The following is a 6,000-nucleotide window of genomic DNA, read 5'->3' as shown; positions in this document are numbered from 1 at the left end:
TCAGCCAAATATTTTTTCATGGGAATTGGAAATTATGTTGAAGGAGAGCAGGAAAATGATCCAAGCCACTGGGAACAGGGAAGAAATGAATCAAAGATCTCACCACTACAGTGGGAATGTAGTATCTATACAGCTAGTGAAACTAGCCTGTCCAAATATACTATGCAGGATTGAGCTGGTGTCAATCCAGGTGTCCATGAAATAGTGTCCGTTGATGTCAAGTTCGATAGCTATACACTCTTTACAGCTGGTGGAAAACTAATCAGTGCAGTTGGTGAGCAGAGGGCACAAGAACACGTCAGCTTTAGGATGAGATTAATCTGATCTTTAACTCAATTATCTACAATGACCAAACTTCTACCAACTTCAAATGGAACAGAGGGTGTCTTGCTTAGATGTCAGATGATCAGAGTCACCCACAGTCAGTGGGAAGGCTTTCACCCCTATCCCCTGATCCAAGGTGCAGACTCTCTGCCATGGCTCTTGCCCACCTCCTGTTGAGAATGACCCCTGTCACTCCACACAGCGACTTCACAACCATGGCTAGAACACTGACCAACACAGACACAAGGGTTTGGCCCACGTAAGATGTTAGAAAGTGGACTTTCTGTAGTCACCGCTTGTATTATACTGCAGCTGCACCACTGAGCATCCTTGGCACATCCAGTCAGAGAACGAGAAAGAGATAGACTTTACTGGGTTTCCTGGTACTTACTGGGTATTGCACAGGTCTGGATAGAGTGCACTTCAATAGAAGATACCTTGCTGGGTTTTGCCCTCTATAGTAAACTTCATGTTTGATTCCTCAGTATCTTTGCTATCTTGTAAAAGTCATTCCATCCAGGGAGTTTCTATTCTCTTCCAGATGTAGGCATTGCCTTCATCTTCATTGTTTATTCTCTATTTAAAGAGACATCTAAAGGATTAAGATCTTCTTACTTCATCTGCTTCTTCAGTTAAATCATGATACAGCCTTCTGAAAGAGATCTTCAGGGAGAACAAATTGCTGTGGTTACTTGAGTAAATAATGCAGAGCAGTTACAACCTTTGAAGACTGGGCTGAGTCCATGGAGCTGTTCTGAGCCCAGTAACTATGATGACATGAGGCACAATTTTGGTAATTACTTAATTGACAAAATAGCCATTGACCTGAAAAATAATCTGTGTTTGGTGCAGTTTCTAGTCTAAACTTGAAGAGAATAAAACTAGCCGACAAAAGTGTAATTCATTATAATTTGGCATATTGAGAAGAATTATTTGGCCATCAGTGATTCTTGGAAATACATGTATTGCACCTGATGCCGGCTTTCTGAGATATTAATACATGTCTGTGGCAACTCGTAAGATTTAACCTTCAAATAACAAATGAATGAAAAAAATGAAAACTGATTTTAACATTGCTAGACTTCTTCTGAAATTGGTGTAAGTGTATGCTAGACGAGCCTGCTTCACTTTTCTTATATGTCAAGTGCCTGGCATTACTACTGATTTCATTTGAACTTGGCCCTTCTTAAAATGCTTTCTAGATCTGAGCAATCAAAAATCAAGGCAGCCAAAAACTAAGTGCAATCTGAGAAATTTGTAGCTTTGCTGCAGTAGCTACGCCATGCAGTTCCCTGCCCTTAAATTCTTCAGTTCAATTTTCTAATCTCTCCCATGCCAGGTCATATGAAGGGAATCTTTCTTCAGGATTAAACCTGGCTGAAAATCCTTAAATCACCTCATTTTAAAGGTATGTTCATTGCAAAAGAAAATCCAAGCAAGGGCAGAGACTTGGATGAGTCTTCCCCGCCACACAGAGTTCAGCCCCACAGAAAGCGCAAGTTGGGCTGCCCTGCACTGTGTACACTTAGCAGCTGAACTGCCTTCAAGTTAGCATTTTCTATGGGCTGTAAGCACCAATTTGCTATATACAGCTTAAAAGCACCAGCTCGGGTATTTGTAGCCACATCATGAAATGTTTAATGACATGCTAACTAGCCAGATAAGGTCTGTCTCTTCTTAAAAGGCACTGGTGGTAAGCTCAGCAAGACCCTCTGCAGTGGACATCTCTGGATCCTCTGGAAGACACCCAAGAATAGGGTCAAAGAAGGTCTGATTAGCTTATTTTAATATTTATTTTTTCTAACACATTTCTTTGCACTGGAACCAATCACTCCTCGATTCAGAAGGGTGATGATGTGCTTAGCAGCTCTCTGCCTCCTACATCATCTAGATTAAAAATAGGTTGTGCATCAGGTCTGCTGTCTGTGCTGACAACAATTAGGTGTCAAGATGTCATCAGCGAGGTGAGCTCTGGAGACCAGCCGTGATCTGGGATGCGCACACAAGCTTCATCAGACTCCAGTTCAGGTTGAGTCCAGGCAGTGCACCAACCTTAGAACTGCAGAGTATATGCCTGCCATAGACACTGGACAAAACAAAAAAAAGTATCTGTGATTATTGACCACGGCCACATTTAAAAGGTCAGGACCTCTTTTGCGGAATAGGTTCAGCACATACAAGGAATCATTATTCACAATATCTTTTGAGAGGGACATCTGAGTCAATAGTACTCTTCACAGTAGGAATGGATTAGATTTATCCCTTCTTCCATTTGTGTGTGACATTTCAGTTTAACAGCTATCAATTTTGTTTGGGTCCGATCTTGCTAGCATCTAGACTGACACTGACACTTCATTTACATATAGTTAACATTAAAGAGAATTAACCATTGGAATCTACTCTTTGCGGACTCTTAACTCCTATGAGTGACCAAGGATTCATTTCAGGCCTTGAGATGTTTTTCATAATCAGAAAGTGTGGCACTTTCCTCTGCTCTCCTTGAAGTCAGTAAGAAAACTTCTCAAACTGATGCAGTGGGAGCAGGACTGAGTCCTAATCTGCCTTTATTTATGAATTTCCTTGTGAAAGACAGCACTGCTCTGGAGACATTTTTCTTGGCTACATTTTTATGTTGATTTTTCAGTCACTAATGAATGACACACATCCGGAAATTTTTGAAAAGGTGAATCTGTGTTTACATTGTGTACCTCTCTTTGCAGCATTATTATCAACCAAGCTTCCTCACTTTAGATTCAAACTGACAATATTTCATTAAGGCAGAAGCGAATGTTTAGTGGAAGTATGCTGGTATAGAAAATGTGGTTTATGCTCCATTTAAGGAGTTGGTCCCTTAAAAAAAAACCAAAATCTAGTCAGGTAAAGGCTTTTGTCCTTGCCTTGGCTTTTCCCTGCACTGAATTAATCAGTCTGGCTCCTATCAAAATAAAAGGGAATTCAGCACGTGGAGAGATTGACTGAAAAGTCCCTAGACTGCCTTTGGCTATATTTGCTCTGGTTTTGTCTGTAACTTTGCTGCATCGTTGCGGTTCAGAGTGGAAATAGTTTCAAATTTTTCTGTTTCAAATTGCGGCCAAGCAGTGCTGCGGACTAACTCCCACCTGAACCTGCGCGTAGCGGGGCTGCTGACTTGTGGCCTTCAGGCGAGCACCGTGGTCCAACCAGTTTGCAAGATCACAGCCTAAAGCAATCAGAAAATACAAATTAAGGAGCAAATTCAGCCCTGCTGGAAGCCCAGTCATCCCAGGGCTGTTACACCTGCTTATGTCAGAACTGAATTTGTCCTGCTTAGTGCAGAGCATGTGAAAAAGTGCTGGATCTTGTTTCCTTGCGCCCCGCAGCCCCCACCGCTAAGATTTAGGTGCCCAAGAGCTGCAAACCTAAATTTTCTGCAGCACCTCGTGAATTTGGTGTAAACCCCTCCTTTTTCAGGAGCGCAGCTGAATGTGGGTGTTCACTTTTGAAGACTATTTTCAGAGGTGCAGAGGAAAAAGGGGCCATTTTCAAGTGTTTTTAGCTGGGCACTGTGGGAATGAAGATCCTGGGTATCGCTATTGCTTCTGATTATTTAGGCTGTAAGATTTGATCCTTCACAATTCAGCTTTTAATAGCTTCCCTCTGAAGTTAAGTGAAGCAAAATACTGGAAGTGGGATCCTATTTCCATCCTCAAGAATATGCTGAGACTGAAGGTTACATAGCCAACTGCATTTTGTTTTCTAGTTATGGCATCTTATTATTACTAGTATTTGTGCCTTGCTCACTGAAATTTTCTCCATGCTACAAAGATGCTTTTCAGATTCTGGCTGACAAGGGAACACAACTTTTATACAAGTGGCCTTTAGTGCTCTTTATAATATTATTTATTGTAATTTTTAAACTGTATGTGTAATTTATATTCTGGCACTGTCCAATATTTGAACAACTTTAATATGTTTATTTCAATATATTATGCAAACAATACTTCTTAACTGATTTTTTATGTTCTGTCTTTAAAAACTGCACCACTTATTAATAAATAGAAATTTCAATTATGATGTGGAGGAAATTATTTTCATTTAAATTGTGATATCTTCACACATATTCAAAGAACACAGTGTCAAATGTACCCCCAGCAAAGACATTTGCAAAGATCCTTTTGACTTCATCTATGCAGGACTGAACTTGTAGCTACAAGTAAGTTTTATTTGGCTTCCACAGCTAGTCCTGTTGTAATATAACACAGAGTAGAGCCCATTATTTGTGAATTATTTTGATTTAGTGGCCATGTAACTTATATGACTTTGATCATATGTGTGTGGGAAAATGAAAACTAGGGAAAAATGCATCCATACTAGAGACATTAATATGCTAAAATATGATGAAGTTGCACACAAACTATAGAGAAAATATAGTAATGGCACAAGGCTGCTCTGAATATCCTCTACAGGGAATTTAACACCTGCCAAGAAGTTCAGTTGCCTGAATTCTCTCCCTGGTTTTGTTGCTGCATTTCTGTGTGGTCTTGGCCTCCCATCTTCAGCTGTCTGTCCGTCTTCCTGATGTGTAAAACCACCAGAAGACTGCTCACACGCCTCCCAGCAACACTGTGGGACAGTATGGACTATTTAAAATGTCTTGCCCTCTTACACAAATAGGAGGGTGTTACTGAGGAAAATTCATCTCAAACATCTTTTCTACAAATGGTTCTCTTTGCAGTTTTGGCTGAGGATAACATTTTAATAGTATTTATATATATACATATATATAAAAATAGTAAGTATTTTTTTTTCTCCTAGCTGCTGGTTTGTAAGTTGCCATGTTTCCTTGGCAAAGGCACGGCGTGTGCATGCACAACTAAATTTGCTTGGCTTAGAGTATTGCAGGAGGATTGGTGTGTGTGGAAGAAGAGGGACATTGTACAGCTTGTCTGGCTGAGAGGGTTTGATTTCTCTCAGTGACAACAGTCATGTAACAGTTCAGTACCAAGATGAAGATACCAGTTTCTGTTCTTGTTAGACCCCTTTTGCAATGAGTGGAGGAAAATCAGCACTTTTCAGAGCAGGGTCCTGTCAGTCCTATACCAAATGACTCAGACTGCCTGCTCCGATGATGCCTGTCTCTAACTCGCGTCTTTCTTAACTACGGAGTTGAAGATGACCAGCCTGGACAAAAACATATCTTTCAGATGGCTAAACAGGATGAGATGAATCCCACCATATCAGTTTGGAGGGAAGGCTGAAGGGTAATTGTCCTGAATGAGACATGCAGAGAGCACGTGAACTCTTCCCCAAAATATCGCTGAACCCAGTGAGATATTTTTAAGGCATTCCCTGTGGCTTCAGCAACATGATTGTCACCAATGAACGAGCTCTGCTTGACACTTGAAATGCAACCTAAAAAAAGTTTTCATAAATTTCTGTGGTAGGTAAAAAATTATTCAGCATTTATTCCAGTTTCTTATCCCACTTCTATATCCCTTTTAAATTGGGAATAATTAAAAAAATCCTGTAGTACTACAACATCCAGCGGTGGCGGTTTTGGTTTTTGTTTGTGGGTTTGGGTTTGGGTTTGGGGGGGGGGGGGTGGGGGGGGGCTTTTTTTTTTTTAGGATCAGTGCCAAGCTCTTACAGCCAAGTTCCATCATTTTTTCCAAATATCAACAGCATTTTTTTCAACTA

The sequence above is a fragment of the Buteo buteo genome, chromosome 3 (assembly GCF_964188355.1).
Source record: "Buteo buteo chromosome 3, bButBut1.hap1.1, whole genome shotgun sequence".
NCBI classification, from domain to species: domain Eukaryota; kingdom Metazoa; phylum Chordata; class Aves; order Accipitriformes; family Accipitridae; genus Buteo; species Buteo buteo.
Note: the sequence above shows the minus strand (reverse complement) of the source record.